The sequence below is a fragment of the Peromyscus californicus genome, unplaced genomic scaffold (assembly GCF_007827085.1).
Source record: "Peromyscus californicus insignis strain IS unplaced genomic scaffold, ASM782708v3 Scaffold_6__1_contigs__length_162567912, whole genome shotgun sequence".
NCBI classification, from domain to species: domain Eukaryota; kingdom Metazoa; phylum Chordata; class Mammalia; order Rodentia; family Cricetidae; genus Peromyscus; species Peromyscus californicus.
In genome coordinates, this window is record NW_026294584.1 from 23,603,423 (window position 1) to 23,620,914 (window position 17,492).

At 43.2% G+C, this 17,492-nt stretch overlaps 1 protein-coding gene across 6 annotated transcripts in view; it reads right to left on the minus strand.

Annotated features, from left to right (window-relative positions):
* The window catches only part of Ica1 (islet cell autoantigen 1), a 147,778-nt gene extending 132,074 nt beyond the window's left edge, over window positions 1-15,704 (minus strand). For 2 of the 6 annotated variants that reach the window (XM_052721875.1, XM_052721873.1), the window contains exon 1: window positions 15,573-15,704. The gene's annotated coding sequence lies outside the window, so the exon portion shown is untranslated. Of the gene's footprint in view, window positions 1-15,243; window positions 15,432-15,572 lie in introns of those variants that run through there. The other 4 variants (XM_052721874.1, XM_052721872.1, XM_052721877.1 and 1 more) reach the window with 3 other exon arrangements.
* Window positions 15,705-17,492: the final 1,788 nt, after the last annotated feature.

Here is a 17,492-nt window from a genome sequence, read left to right on the forward strand (position 1 = left end):
AGAACACTTTCCTGTGAGTCTTCACAGCAGGGAAGTTAGCAGGTGGCACCTTTGATTACATATAAATTACGAAAATAATCTAAAGTTCTTGAGCCAACATTCATGAAAAAAAGTACCATCATTCTGCCACATTGGCGCTGCCAACCCATGAAAACATTTTAATAGGCAACTAGCTTCCTTGTGAATATATTCTAAGTGTGTCATGTTTCCTTCAGAAACTGTCATGTTTATAATTACCCTTCCAGTTTCGGTGGTAGAATTTTCTCTTCCAGTCAAAAGAAAGTTTTTCTTTTGGATGAAGGACATGAATACAGATACTGTTTCCTTGGGTGTGTACTGAGCTTATGGTAGAGTGCCTTGAATTGCAGATCCAAATTTTTCATTTTCTTCTATGATTTATTCTAAATTTCTCCATTCTAGATAAAAATGCCACTATCTTAGAGCTGTTCAGTTCTGTTTGTGTACATCACCCTTTAGGTCTCTTTGGGAAGTGGGCCATCTTTCTCCCCATAAGTATACACTTTAGCTATGTATGAACAAGGTAGCATGCTGGAAGAACCCTTTGGTAAGATCACTCCTCCCTAATACTAGCATCTCTGGACCACATAGCGTCAAATCTATGGTGCAAATCTGTTTATATTTCAACATCTCTGAAACCAGATATGTGTTACAATCATCACTACCTTGCTGAATATTTGGCAGTCACTTTTCTTTCAAGGAACATAAATAGTAGGCATCATGACAATGACTTCTTGCATATAATGAAATACAGAATCATTCTTTACAATCAAGCCTTGGTAAGAACTGCACATCAGTATATATCACAGGTGTTTGTAGCCATGTGCATATAACTGCAAAGGAGACCTGTATCAGGGAATTGCCAGTGTGGTCTGTCATAGAAAACGCATGGCAAGACAAGATCAAGTGTCTGAAGTGACACTGAAGAGAAGGAACAGAGCTGGTTTACTACATGGCTTCTGGGCCAAGTCTCTCAGAATGAGTGGTTATAGTCAGGCAAATGGTGTGAGTGAATATGGAGGGGAAGAAATGAACAAATTTTTCTTCAATAGAATTTACACAGTGGTGTGTGTAACCAGTCACAAGCAGCTTTGCATTATCATCACATGAACACATGTACCAGGAGACATGCAGGGCCTAGTCACTGAAGACACCCGGGCCCTCTCCTCACTTAAATTGATTCAGTAGACCCCAGAGGGTAGACACTCAGGGTGCTTCCTTCGCATTTAGTGAGTATCTTTTAAATGCTGCCTTTGCTGATACGTTAGTCATCTGAGCACCCATCACAAAGGCTAAGCTTCTGGTGTGTCTCTTGGCTTCAGCTTCCCACTGACTAGTTAATAATTAACGTCATCTCCTTGTACCATTTGTCTATTATTCAATAGCTTAATCTCATCTGAAAAAAAAGACCAATTTTTAAAACTAGTTTCTTTCATATGCCAAAACCTACATGTTAGGCAATCATTTTATAAAACTCAACTTGTACTTGACTTGTTTTCAGTTAGTTGGCTCACCTGTTGCTTCCAAATAATTTGAAATAAGTCTTTCCATCTGCTTTTCTGGTGTGTAACTTCAGATTGAATGCCAGTCATAACACAGACATTATGGAATGAAGCCCTATTTCTTGAAGAGAAGCTGAGACACTTACCCAGCCTGGGCATGTACTGCTGGCTACTGGACTTGCCTTATGACAAGCATCAGAAAAGTAGCAGATGGTCTAGGTATCAAGGTGACACTTAACTAAGTGTATGCAATTCTTTTGGTAGAGTATGTTTTCAGTTCTTTTATTCTAGCTATTTATCTCCGGTCACTTTCCCATATGTCAATAATGAATTTGATCAATGGTGGAGGGCCCAGCTCATGGTGGGTGGTGCCATCCCTGGGCTGCTGGTCCTGGGTCTGCAAGAAAGCAGGCTAAGCTAGCCAAGAGAAGCAAGCCAGTAAGCAGCACCCCTCTAGCTCCTGCCTCCAGGTACCAGCCCTGCTTGAGTTTCTGTTCTGACTTCCTTCAATGATGGACTGTAATCTGGAAGTGTGAGCCAAATAAATTAGAAGTATGTTTTGAGTATAAATATTAAACTAGTTTCAGTAAGAACAGTGAAAAAAAGGACCAATTTCTTCAGGCATAGTTAATTGCATTTATTATTTTAAAATCTTGGCTCATCAGATGGTGTCTTCATGTGGTCGAGAACGGGAGAGTGCCATGAAGCATAGGAAACTCAACTAACATTCCATCTTTGCACAAAGGACAAGAGTTTTGACTAGATGTCGTGGGTGTTTTTCTCTCTCTAATACCATAGGGCTTCTCTCTAGATTTTCATAAGGTTGTGATTACTCGAACATTTCAGTAGATTCTATTTCTAGGTTTATGTCCCCTGAATTTTTTTTTTGTTGACATTTCATAAATTCACAAGTAAATGTGAGGCAGGATCATGCCTTAATTTTGTGAGTCAGAAAAATCTTACATGAGGAAAACAGAATTCTGATCTTATTCAAAGCAGCTAAAAGATGGCTGAGTTTTTATTAAACTTTACAGATGCAAGTCACTGCTAAGGCTGCATATTATGTTAATGACTTGAGGGTCTTAGTATATTTTCTAATGATCATTTTATTCACGTATTAAAACAACTCAGACATTAATTTACAGGATGTCTTAGTTAGGTTTTTCTATTGTGATAAAACACCATGACAAAAAAAGCAAGTTGGGGAGGAAAGGGTTTATTTGGCTTACACTTCCAGATTATAGTCCATCATTGAAGTCAGAACAGAAACTCAAGTAGGCCTAGTACCTAGAGGCAGGAGCTGATGCAGAGGCCACACACAGAGGGGGTGCTGCTTACTGGCTTACTTCCCCTGGCTTGCTCAGCCTGCTTTCTTTTTTTTTTTTTTTTGGTTTTTCGAGACAGGGTTTCTCTGTGTAGCTTTGCGCCTTTCCTGGAACTCACTTGGTAGCCCAGGCTGGCCTCGAACTCACAGAGATCCGCCTGGCTCTGCCTCCCGAGTGCTGGGATTAAAGGCGTGCGCCACCACCGCCCGGCTGCTTTCTTATAGAACCCAGGACCAGCAACCCAGGGACGGCACCACCCATCATGGGCTGGGCCCTCCCCCATTGATCACGAATTAAGAAGAAAATGCTTGACAGCTGGGTCTCACGGAGGCATTTCCTCAACTGAAGCTCCTTCCTCTCTGATGACTCTAGCTTGTGTCAAGTTGACACACAAAACCAGCCAGTACAACTGACCCCTTGTCAACTTGACACACAAACACATCATTACTAGGCCTCAACCCTGCCTTTTTTATTCATCCCCAAGATCTCACATTAAAAACGCAAATTTAAAAGTCCCACAGTCTCTACACATTAAAACCTCAGTCCCTTTAAAGTAGTCAATCTCTTTTAAAATCCAAAGTCTTCCAACTGTGGGCTCCAGAAAAATCCTTTTTCTTACGTTAAGAGGGAAAAATCAGGGCACAGTCACAATCAAATCAAAGTAAAGCCAAATTCCAACCATCCGATGGCTGGGATCCACTCACGATCTTCTGGGCTCCTCCAAAGGTTTGGCTGGCTTCTCCAGCTCCGCCCTCCGCGGCACACACAGCTTGTCTTCTAGGCTCCAGCTGGCTCCACTCCACTGCTGCTGCTGCTGTTACTGACATCTCAAAAACACTGGGGACTCTGCTGCACCTGGGCTGCCCTTGCTTTCACCAATAGCCTCTCTCTCATAAGCTCTCTTCATGGTGCCAAGCCTCAAATTCTTTGCATGACCCCTTCAGTCTTGGCTTTCAACTGCCATGAGGCTGCACTTTCACCAATGGCCTCTTTGGGCCTCTCACAACGCCAAGCCTCAGCTGCTCTCCATGACCCCTTCATACTTTCAAAATCAGTACCACCTGAGGAACTCTTACACATTACCACGTCCAGCTGACAGCGTAAGGTACAACCTCGGCTGCCTCTGGAACACAGCTTCTCTGCGCTCTCAGGAAACACTTCCCAGATTTCACTTCAGTGATACTGGTCTCTTCTTAATCGCTGCTAATTTCTTAGCTCCAGCAGACCACCATCAAATACTCCAGCAAAAGAAAGTTTCACTTTAGTAGTTCTTGTATCTTGTTAATCACAGCTGATTCTTCAGTCCCAGCTAACCAGAACCACAGGCTCTTAATTCAAAATAACAAATGGCCCTGATAGAGTCTTTAAACTTCCCTCTGAAACTTCATCAGCCACGCCTACAGCATCTGCACTCCTCTTAACATTCTCATCTCCCAAGCTCTTAAAGAACATCCCACTGAGCTCTTAACACTCTTCTAGCCCAAAGTTCCAAGTCCTTTCACAATCCTTCCCAAACATGTTCAGGTCTTTCACAGCAATAACCTACTTCTGGTACCAACTAGTCTTAGTTAGGGTTTCAATTGTGATGAAACACCATGACCAAAAGGCAAGTTGGGGAGGAAAGGGTTTATTTGGCTTACACTTCCAGATCATAGTCCATCACGGGAGAAAGTCAGAACAGAAACTCAACCAGGGCTGGAACCTGGAGGCAGGGGCTGACATAGAGGCCATGGAGGAGTGTTGCTTATAGGCTTGCTTCCTGGTTTGCTCAGCCTGCTTTTTTTTTTTTTATAGGATCCAGAACCACCAGCCCAGGGATGGCACCCCCAGCCATCCGCTGAGCCCTCCTCCATGGATCACTAATCGAGAAAATGCCTTACAGCTGGATCTCACGGAGGCATTTCCTCAACTGAGGCTCCTTCCTCTCTGCTGACTCTAGCTTGTGTCAAGTTGACACACAAAACCAGACAGCCAGTGCACAGGGCATAATTAACATTAATGATTCCACAAAATCAACTTCCCCAAATAATTATATTTTAATGATTTCTAAGATGCTCCTGAATATCAGTAAAATCTGATACACCAATAACCACACCAAAAACTTGTACCTTTCCATGTCTCTTCACCTATGTGACTTCACACAACATCAGTAAAATTGACTAGGCTAGCTGACACAAGAATGTCCTCTTTCACAAAAACTCTACAGCCAATTTTAATTTCAGAGATATCGAAAACCAAGAGAAAGTCTAGAGATAATAAACACAACATCGTCTGTTTTGAGATGTGGAAATTGGGTTCCAAAATTGGAGATAACTTGTCTAAGTTGAGGTTCAAGGTCAGATTCACAAGGAAGAACACTGGGAAAAGGATAAAAATAAACCAGAAAATTCAAGCTGCTCACAAGGAGTATGGTTTATCTAGGTCCCACTCCTCTTCTATTGCCCACAGCCCTGCTGTCAAAGGACAATCCTAGGCAAACTTCCTATTACAAGAAAACATAGCAGCCATACCAGGAGGCTGACATTTGCAGATAGTAACCTGAAGGAAATCTGTAAGTGTGAATCATATAAAAATGTGTATTAGTCAACTGTAACACTAGAAACAGTAAAAGAGCAAATAGTTGGCCTTTGCTGATGAAGAGAAAGAGAGGAGGGAATTTGCTGTATAAATTATATCACCATTGATTTTATCTGTTTATATGACTTTCAAATGCTAATTCAAGTGCAGCATACAGATTTTAATATTTGTGGTGGTGTTTTCTCTAAAACATTAACCTGAAAAGGTGAAGTGTGACAAATGAAGAACACTCTACCAAGATAGACAAGTGTCTAAATAAACAACTATGAAGAAATAAAACCCCCTTCAAATATCAGCACAGGACATTATTAAATGACTGAGCCAAACGTTATTCTTAAATTGCATTTCGCTGGGACAGAAGTATGACACTTGGAAGGCTGTTACAAATATTACTTTACAGAATGAAAACAAGTCTAAAATTTTTTATGAAAGAATAATCTATGATAAATTAACTTTATCATGTAAGACTATCCAATGTAGCAGCCACTGGCCACATGTGGCAACTAAACACTGAAAATATAACTAATTGGAATTCAGATATATTGTCTGTGTAAAACTCATAGGTGGTTTCAAAGACTTAAGAAACAAAACAAAAGGAACCCAGACCAGCAAAATATCTTATTAATAAATTTTTTATACAAATCATTTGTATTCACTTATATATCTATATATATTTAAATTCTATAGAATTTTATTTCCTTTATATAAGACAAATGTTAAATGGGATATAAAATATTAATTCAAATAAAATATAATATACACATATTTTATATTTAACTGTATTGTATGTATGTTACCTAGCTTTATATTTCATACTGAAATATTTTTATATATTGAATAATATAAGATAAAAGTTAATTTCATCTGCTTATTTTAGTATTTTAAACTAAGAACACTTTAAAACAACTAGACTGCCTGAAATCCTATCTGTATGGCTACCACTGTGTTTTTGTTGGATAGCCTTGGTCTAAGGCATTAGGCAAATCAGCAAAGAGCTTAGGTCACCATTATTCTATGTTAAATACATGATACACTTAATCCATTTCTTTCCTAGAATTGGTGGCTTTAGTTGGTCAAAGACATCATTATATAATCATATATGTTAATTTTAAAGTGACTTAACCTACAAAATCACCATCCATCATATTTTCCTATTTTTTTTTCAGTTAGGTACAGTCTATGTATGACACTTGTTGATTCACACAAGATTTGTCAGAGTGATAGAGTGGTCTGGGAACTAAAGACCCATCAAAAGTGAAAAGATACACCTGCCATCACAGCTATTGGGAGGCCAAGGAAGCAAGATGGGAAGTTCAAGATCTGTCTGGGCTACAGAGTGAGACCCTATTTCCAAATAAAAGCTATAAAATGGGCTGAGAGTTGTAGTGTAGTGGTACTTGCCCAGCAGATGAAAGGCCCTAAGTTCAATCTCTGGTATTGTGTTTTAAAAGGGATGAGAAGAATCCTTTCTCTCTCTCTCTCTCTCTCTCTCTCTCTCTCTCTCTATATATATATATATATATATATATATATATATATATATATATATATATACTTACAAATACAGATATGAGATAGATATTTACGATGAAATACATTGGATATAGTCCATACACAAACAGAATGGTTAACAGTGGAAAGAACAAGACTGACCACAGGGTCCACAATGATATGAAACTGCACATCTCTTTAATGCCAGCAATCGGAGGATGTGACATGGACGCAAGATTTTTCTTCAAAGAGATTAGGATGCATCTATGGCTGTAGGTGCTTGTAGCTGAGAACTACAGAGGATGTAGAGATCATTTAGTCCAGCCTTCTGTTTTCACGAATAAGGGAACTGAGGCTCATGGCTGAAGGAAATGTCCCAAGGCAGAGTAAGCCTCTTTCAATAGACGAAGACAGCTGAAGTCAACACACACCAGGATGAGGTCTATGAAATATCAATGCTGTGCAGAGACCCTGTAAACAAGACACCATGGCTCCTTTCTCTGGGACTGGCACACATTCCAGGACTTTCCTTGGTTAAATTGTGGCAACTAAATCTTAGCTTGAGTTGAGAGTGGCTTGCGAGGAAGGAATGAAGGTCCTAAGAGTCAGTGACAAAGCAAGAGAAAATGATATTTTGGGTATTCCTATTAACTGGGCCATCTAGTTAATGTTATTTGAGAACCAGCACATGATACCTATCCCAGTTTCTTTCTACTTTCTCAGTGAACACGCTTATGAGATTAAGCAGTACCGAAGCCCAGAGCTTACATGGCAGGCTGAATGCTTTGATGGGAATCTGGAAGGACAGCTCAGTGAAAATATACCTAATAGGTTTGGCCCTGTTATAATAACAAGGAAATTGCACGAAACCTCCAGGTCAGCAGGACAGAGGGGAGAAGCAGGAAACAGAAAGGAGGGATAGCCTGGTACCAACACATGCTTCACTGTGATGCTGCTCAGGGGCAGGGCAATGCTAGAGCATTGGATGAGAAGACTCCTGACCTCGGGGAACAGCAAGTGGGAGAAAGCTCCCCAGGGTGATGAGGGGCAGTATCTCTGCTCCTGTACACTGGAAACCATGGCCTTGGATGTGACCTGGACATCTGTCATAGTGTCTGCTCTCTGTGTGTACTGCTCACTTCTTTAGAACTGTCCAGCACCATGGCCATAACCCCTGCAGTTCTCCATCTTCCCATTAAGAGGGACAGTCAGCTCCCCAGCCCCCTGTGACCTTTGGCCCCCTATTATTTCTTCTATCTCAAGTTAGTCCACTCCCTTGCTTTCAGCTTTCTGTCCGCATTCAACGTCTTCCTACCACAAAGCCCTGACCTCTTCCTTCTCTGAAGGATTCTTCAAGAAAACACTCTCCTTGCTAAACCTTCCTGATAGCTCCTCCTCCTCCATGCCCACATCTCAAATATCACTAGCTGTATACAAAGCTCCACCTTAGCCGCCTTAGGACACACTTAGCTCTACCTAGGCGATATTTCCACACTTCGATCACCAGCTATACTCCAATGACTTCCAAATTAACACCTCTCCAGATTATGAGATCACCATCTTCCATCATTTCCATCACCCACCGGCTTCCTGCCCTGCCCCCTCCCAAAGCGAGCCCTTGACACTGAGCTACATCCTTCCTCTCTGAGACTTCACATAGTTATTGTACAGGCTCCTCAAATTCAGTACGTCTAAATCCTGATCTTTCCTCTTTCCCTTTCTACACAGTCTCTTTGCTAGGTCCCAGCACTGACTCCACCAAGTGGCCTAATTTGAGAAGAAGCCATCTCTCTCATTTTAGCCTCCACGCTCTTATTTCCCATTATTTCTTCTTCAGCACATCTTTCCCCTTTCTGTCTACACAGCAGGACCCGGCCTAGGACTTCTGAGGCAGCATTCTTCCTGTAACTGCCCACTCCATTCTTTTACACTATTTTCCGCACAATTCCTGTAAGATGCAAATTTAATCATGCTGTTTGTTCTGCAACTCAAAATTTCATCACTGTTTCTTGCCATTAGAGAGAAACTGAACTTCTTGGCAAAAACACAGGACTCTTTTCCTCCAGATTATACTGGTGTCACAAAGAACTGTCCTCCTGGACATTTCAGACAACTAGAACTTCATATATATACATATATATGTATATATATATATGTGTGTGTATATATACACTATATCTATCTCTATCTATCTATCTATCTATCTATCTATCTATCTATATATATATACTGTTTCTTGCAAAGTCCTCCTTCCGGTTTAGAATCTCCTCAATCTGCCTCCCCAGGGAAGCCTCAGTAACCCAACACATGCCTTCCATGGCATTTCTCCAGGGATCTCCCCATTCCTATACTCCCACTTAGGAATTTGCTGTCTCCGGCTGGGAATGCCACTGCACTTCCTCACTCTCCTGCATGAGCTCATTCCATTTGTATCTCTCTCTGGCCTCTTCAGAGCTGGAGCCCACAACTTCATCTTCATCTCCCTGGCACCAAGCACAGCACCAGTAAGTGCAGGACAAAGGTTATAATTGTAGGCTGTCACTAACTGAACACTTGACATGTGAGAAGCACCAATCCAATGACTTCATCTGCAGGACACAACCAAGGGAAAGCCATTCCATTCCCAGTTTGCAAGCAAAGAAATACAACAAATTTAAAAAAAAAAAAAAACTTAGAAAATAACTTCTCCTTTGGCTGATAACTAGGAAACTCAAACCAGTTCTGGCTTCCTGTTTTTAAGCACTCCACATCAGTCTAGGTTGAAATGAGGTTGGCTAATGAGGCTAAAACATATTCCCAGATAACCACTGGCTCACAATACTTTCAAAGGCTGACGGACTCACTTCTATCCAACAAGGAAAAGGGCACCACTTACGAAATCTGGCAGTTTGCTCTCCAGCTGAGGATGCCCACCCAGGAAACAGTACATAGAACCCTGGAATTCTTCTAAACAGCACTGTAAAGCTTCAAGCACTGTGAAGTGTGCCCTATCCTGGGAACAGAGAAGGAGGAGGGAGCAACAGAGAAGACAGCATGCAGTGGCATGGACGTTTAGGCTGCTTCAGAGAGACTCCTCCCACTACTCTGACCACCAGAATTAGAGAACTTTCCTGCTCTTCAGTTGAGACCATCAGAAAAGTCAGTATTATTTGCACAGTCAGTGGCCCATCATGAAATGCATGTACTTTGTTTTTCACTCCACAGCACTCTACTGCCTTTAATTTTTAACTCCCTTTTAAATTTCAAGTATTTGGGGCTAATTATATTCTAAATTGACAACTGCAAGATTCTCAATTTCTAATGCCTTTTAAATATCAGGCTTCTATTTTGTACTGATGCCTCAGTGCCTTTGCAACTACCCAGCACATAATTGAAATTAATTCTGGGTTTACACTCATACACTATCCTACTTTCCTAGTTTCTGTGGCTACTCCAGGCTCCAGGTTACACACTCTCAAGTAAGGATGAGGAACAAGGACCACAAATAATGAAGAACACGCATTTGTCTTTCCGGATCTGAGTTGCCGCATTCAGTATAGTATTTTCTAGTTCCATCCACGTACCTGAAATTTTATGATTTCATTTTCCTTGACAGCTCACTAACATCCAACTGTGTATACATACACATTTTCATGATCCATCCTCAGTTGAGGGGCATTTAGGTTGTTTCCGTTTCCTAGCTACTGTGAATAGAGCAGCAGTGAACATGGCTGAGCAAGTATCTATGGAGTAGGACGTGCAGTGCCAAGGAGCAGCATATCTGGGTCATACAGTAGATCTACTTTTAGTTTTGAGAATTCTTCATGCTGATTTCCAGAGTGCCTACACAAGTTTGCAATCACCAACCGTGAGTGAGGGTCTCCCCTTTCCCCCCACATCCTTGTCGGCATTTATTGTCAACTATCTTCTTGATCTTACCCATTCTGATGGGGCAAGATGGAATCTCAAAGTAGTTGTAATTTGCGTGTCCCCAAGAATGCTGCACATTTTTGGGGGGTATTTCTTAGACATTTTTGTTTCTTCTTTTCAGAACTATATGTCAGTTGGATTACTTTCTTGACTCTTGACTTTGAGTTCTTTATATATCCTGGACATCATTCCTCTATCAGATATCCAGCTGGAGAAGGTTCCCTCCCACTCCATGGTCTTGGAACCTCGAGGAGAATCCACTCCTGCCACTTTTCCAAGCCAGTGTAATTCCTGACTGCATCCTAAATTCTTAGCCTTCCATCTACAGGTAAATTCAGCTCCTGTGCCTCTTCAAGGAAGCTTCTTTTTGCAGCAGATGGAGAGTATCACAGAAAGACACAACTGATCAAAATGCTGAGAGCAACTTACTGTGGGATGCCCAGCCCCAAATGACACATCTCTAACACAGCCTCCTACACCTAAGGCTCAGAAAACACCATGGAAGATGAGATGGGATGACTTTCTTTAATTTATTTATTTTTATTTTATGTGCATTGGTGTTTTGCCTGCATGTATGTCTGTGTAAGGGTGTCAGAATCCCTGGAACTGGAGTTACAGTCTTGAGCTGCCATGTGGGCATTAGGAATTGAATCTTGTTTCTCTGGAAGACCAGCAGTGCTCTTAACCACTGAGCCATCTCTCTAGCCCAAAGTGGAAAGATTTTAAGAGCCAGAGAAGTAGGATGTCTGCTGTAAGATTATAACTTTTATAGATTTATTACAGGGAAGCCATACCCATGAAATCTCAACAATATGGTAGAAGCCTAAACAAGCCCCAAACAATGACAGCATCAGTTGACAAGCCAATGTGGACAGGGAAAACCTCACAAGGCCTCACCCCTAGATGGAAAGTTACAGGAAACTAATGACTGCTGGAAGAGCAAACTTAAGTTTTCCCCACTCCCTTGATTGGTTATCCAATACCAAGCGGCCAGCCATAAAACCATACACATACAAGTAACACTAAACAGATTCAGTAGTTGTATTTATATATGTGTATGTATGTGTATATATATATATATATATATATATATATATATATAAACAGTAATTATTAAAGAGAAAATCAGAGTGTGCAAGGGTGTGGGAGGTGGATCTGGAGGAGTTGGGGTAGGAGTGAAGTAATGGTGAATATGATCAAAATACATTGTATGAATTTCTCAAAAAATATACATTTTATATTAAAGAAAGTCAACTTAGAGGATAAATGGCACGGCAGAGCAGGCTTCCCACCTCATGATATCCAGGAAGCAGACAGAGCGAGGGAACAGAAAAGAGGCAAGACCTGATATGTGACATAATCTTGAAAGATATGCCCCCATTGGATCATATCTTCCAATCAGATTCACCATCTTCCACTACTGCCATCAAATTATGAACCCATTCATGAGCTAACCCGTGGATGAGGTTAGAGCTCTCAGGATCCCATCAGTTCCCCAAACCCGATCTGTGAACACCACCTTGGTGGCCAAGCCTTCAAAACTACATTGGTGCCCAAGCCTTCAGAAGCACATGAGCCTTGGGGAGAGATTTCTGCACAGGCTCCAGTCCCGCTCAAACTGAGACTCAAAGCCTGGGTGTTCTCTGTTATCTTCCTTGATACTAGATATGATTGTAGAATGAAACATAATTGGAAACCAAGAAAAAGAAAAATGTTTCACTTCTCTGAATCATGGAGTGTGAGGTTCTATGAGGCCTCTGGGTGGGTGTGGGGGGTGATAAGGCTCATAAACTGTAACCTGCTTTACTCCTTTGACCACACATCTCTTATGTCTGATAATAGTAAGACACTGGTGACCACTGAATGCTAGTCCTGTTGTAGCCACCATCTTTAGGTTTCCAACTGTCAGGATCACCCAGTAAAGAGGAAACATGTTTCCAGATCCCAGTGACCTATCAGTTTCCCCATTTCTCTTGCAGGTTCCTGTAACTTGAGAGCTCATGTTCAACACTAGTTTATTCTGCTAGGTCTTGTCACACTCCCTGTGGGAGTTTGAATGTGATTGGCCCCCATAAATTCATAGAGTAGCACTATTAGGAGGTGTGGCTTCGTTGGAGTGAGTATGGCCTTGTTGGAGGAAGTGTGTGTCACTGTGAGGGCAGGCTTTGAGGTTTCCTATGCTCAGGATACCGCCCAGTGTCACAGTCTCCTTCCTCTTGCCTGCAAGATGTAGGACTCTCAGCTACTCCTCCAGTATCATGTCTGTCTGCATGCCACACCATGATGATAATGGACTGAACTTCTGAAACTGTAAGCAAGCCCTGTCAATTAGATGTTTTACTTAGAAGAGGTGCATGGTCATGGTATCACTTCACAGCAATAGAAGCCCTAACTAAGACACTCCCCTTCCACTGATAAAGCTACTTCTAGCTGGAAAAAAAATGTACTTGTGCCATTAGATACATTGAAAATGGTCATGTGGAAGATTTTCTACTGGGGAACAAGATTTAACGTACTTTTCATAAGTCTGGACACAGAAATAAAGATGCTCAGACAGAGCAGTTACTCAGGTCTACCAGATAGCGGTAGGGTATAAAATCACAAGCAATTACCAGCTGATGTCTTTAGCTTTCATTGGAGGATCAAGGGTCAGTTATCTAATCTCAGGTTTCTCTACTTATTGCAAGTAACAGAACTCTGTAGTTTAACTGCTAGGTTTTCTCAAGATTCGTTTTCAATAACATTGCAACCATTTTCCTAATAAGAAATGCTATTATAAAATAGCATCTCTTGCAATCAAAACTCCAGTACTGGGCTAAGACCAAACTCATGTTTGAAAGACTAAGAACCATAAACTTATTTTGAACCTATAGTATTCTCTACAAAGATGTTTTAAAAATAAAAATTGAAACCTAAAAAGAAAACAGAAGCAATTGGGGGTGGGCAGTGAGATGACTGGGTAGGTAAAGGTACTTATGATACAAAGCTGGCAACCTAAATTTAACCCCTGGAACCTACGGAAAGGCGGAAGGAGACAACCAAGTCCGCAAATTTACTCTCTGACCTTCACACGTGGGGCATGGCGTGCTAAGGGTGCTCATACATTATGCACAGACATATACACAAAACAACAAAAATGTGTGTGTGTGTGTGTGTGTGTGTGTGTGTGTGTGTGTGTGTGTGTGTGTGTTGAACAAAGGGTAAGAAACATTTTGAAGTGTGGATTTAATAATCATGTCCTACTTTACTTCCTAGCTTCAGAGCAGTTGAGATATCAGATTTAAACCAGAGGACCATGGGAGCCAACTTGAGAGACAGGGCTGAAATAATCATATTTTCAGCAAGTTATGGTTTATGGGACCATAATGGTCAACAAATATCCTGAGTGTCTTCCTTCATTACCATTTTCAAACCAGCTGGTGTTGTCTTTTCAAAAATCCCCGTAATTTTTAGTTACCAGATCTTAGGCATCAAAGGCTGCCCCCACCCCTTGTTGATGGACAAACCCTTTCTTGAGCTGTTTTCAATGCTACCTAAAAAGGGGAGGATGTCGTCTCCTTTCTAAACCTTAATTTCTCCCCCGAAAGAGGCAGCTAATACTATTTGCCAACATATCGGCATGGGGCGTTAAAGGCCCTAAAGACAAGTTGAGGGGCTTTGGGACTCTCCAAGTCAAAAGATACTGGGGAGGGTAACGGGAGCCTGTCGGGAGAAAGACTGGCATAACAGGATATACTTTCAGAGGAAACAGGAGCTGCGTTAACCTCGGGGCAGGAAAGGCGGAGTCAGCAGCGCAGCACCCAAAGAAACCCGCGCGCCAGGGTTTGCAAGAACGTGGCATGCTCAGTGACTCTTCCAAGCCCGCAGGGGCCAACCACAGGCCTCCTGGCACCACTCATTATAAAAAAGGTACCCATCGGCGCTTAGCCACCCCTACCAAAGACCAGCAATGGAGGAACAGCAAAAGCAAACGTCAGATACCGCTGCAGGTGAACTAGGCAACAAGTCAGCCCTAGACACAAGTCCCTGTCCAGAGGGCACCCAGACGGGGCGGGGGTAGGCCTTCATGATCTGAGAAAGGGAGGCCAGCCGGGGGCTTGTGAGGATGCGGCTTGGGTGCGGGTGCAGGTGCTCTTGGGGCTTCCCTCCCGCTTCCCCGGGACTGACGCACGCTCCCAGAGCGCGCGCATCCTCCTCACATCCAGGCCCGAGGGAGGATCCGCAGGAGGGAAGGGAGAGGATGCTCCTCCCGCACCCGAATCCGGGGCGGACGAGGTGACCCGCCTGTTACCCGCCGCCCCCAAAGGGCAGCGGAGGCAGCCTTGGCTTGGCGTCCCCAATCGCCCTGGCTGCCGGGCGTCTCCCGCTGCAGCATGCAGCCCGCCCGGCTCGCCCCCGCCCCGGCCCCGGAGGGCAGGTACCTCGGAGCCCCGGCCCCTAGGAGCCTCCCGGCGGAGATCCGAGCGTCCCTCCAGCTCCCTGCGCCGACGTCAGCGTCAGCTCTGGCGAGGGAAGGGGCGGGGAGCGCAGGAAGCGGTCCTTCCTGCAGCGGCCGCCGCCAGCCGGAATAGCAGCGCCGAGCCCGTGCACGCCGCAGCGCAGCACCGCTGCCCGGGCGGGCACCCCCGCCGCCCTCCCCTCACCCACCCCCGGGCCAGCGCCCGCCGCCTCCCTCCCACAGGGAGAGCAACGGACGACCGCTCTCCCCACGGCCCCCAGGATCCGGGTAGGGGGAGGGCGGTGGTCTCACCTTGTTTGGAGTGGATCAGGGATAAGAGGAGCGAGTGTCCCTCTCTCTGCTCCCTGGGGTCTTCCCGTGACCCCCATCTCTAGGGTATCCTGCCTTTGGACCTGCTGTCGGAGATAACCCCGCCCCTGCTCTCTGGCAGGTGTTCCACGTGTCCATAGTGCTCGCGTCACAATGACCTGTCTACAGGTGGCCAAAGCAGAGAACGCCCCATAGTTCCCTCATTGTATTGTGTAAGGAGTGCGTGCTACTTACTTCCTTGAGAGTTTGGTGGCTTGAATAGACAGGAGATTTCATGAGGTCAATGCCAGAACCCTCAGAGATTTGCCTCTGGCATCCAAATTTGCGCTTAAGGGCAAAAGGCCTTGATAAGGAAAAACAGTTGAGTATGTATATACATATCTGTTTTTCATATCCATATGCCATACCTGTGTCTTTTGTTTTTGACACAGCATTTCATCCCTTCTTATCCTGTGTCACAAGGATATCTTGCATATCACAGGAAAAAAAGGTGTGGAACAATGTTTCCTAGTACCATCTCTCTTGAAACAGATACCAGGGTTCATCCCTCCTTTTATGTCTATATTGGCAAGTTTGTTGAATGGTCACTGCTAGAAACCGCTCAGTGGGTGGAAAGAAAAATTACCGAAAAATGACGCAAACAAGTCAGAAATCCACAGCTAACATCAAGGTGTGCTTCCTGGTGCCAAACCAAGGCTGTAGCCTTTACGTTGAATCCTTCTCGGTGGCCCAACGTTGTGGGTAAAATTATTATTTCTGTTTTGAAGGTGAAGATACTGCTAGAGTGCCATAAAGAAGATGGGTGGAACAGAGGCAGGGTCAGTGGTAAAGAGCCAGGGTTGAACCTAGGGTTGTCTGAACCAAGAGACTTCACCTAATCCCAGGAGAGAATGGGGTTTAAAAGACATAATTAGGTTGGGTATACAGCTCACTGGTAGAGCACTTACATAGCATGCACAAAGCCCTGGGTTTGATCCCTAGGAAAGCAAAGTAAATAAAAATGTAAGATTATAGTTTTTTAATAGAATGAAATGCTTTGTTTTTCTAACATCAGAGGTATTTGATAAGTGACTAACTGTAGCACCAAAGAAGGAATACAGTATTCCAGAGTTCCCCTTGACTCCATTCTTCATACCAGTAGCAACTTGTTAGTTACATGAGAACAGAAGAATCCCATTTATCAAAAGTTGTTTTTAAGGCAAGTACCTATGTCACAAGAGAGTCAGTTGAAAGTGTCCCTGGAAGCACAGTTCACTGGAACTTAAGCACTGGAGAGGGCAAGGGAGCAGATTCATAGAACTATTAAGTCTCCTTTCACACGTTTAAAAGCGAAGGCAGAAACCTTGGTGTGAGTCTGAGAACCTGTCATGAAGGCTGACGTTTGGCCTTCAAATATAATACCTGACCATGGTGAGACACACAAGAAGCACTGACTGGCCAATGTGACACCGGATGATTCCTTACCTCCCAGAGAATTTAATGACACACCTTAAATGACTTATTATTTATTTACTTACTTGTTTTTTGAGGTGTGTTCTCGTTATGTAGCCCAAGCTAGACTGGAACCAGAGATCCTCCTGCCTCAGATGCTGAGTGGTTGGATGACAGGATGTCCCACCATGCATAGCTTCAAGTGACTTCATTTTCAGTCTTGTTCTAAAACTTAGGATAATATTTGAAGAAGGAAACAATTCCTGCTCATCCTACTTTATCATAGTGTATGCTTTCCCTTTTCACTTAAAAATTCTCCTGACTGGAGAGATGGCTTAGAGGTTAAGAACACTGGCTGCTCTTCCAGAGGACCTGGGTTCGATTCCCAGCACCCACATGGTAGCTTATAACCATCCATAGCTCCAATTCCAGGGAATCCAACAGCCTCTTCTGACCTCCCGGGGCACCAGG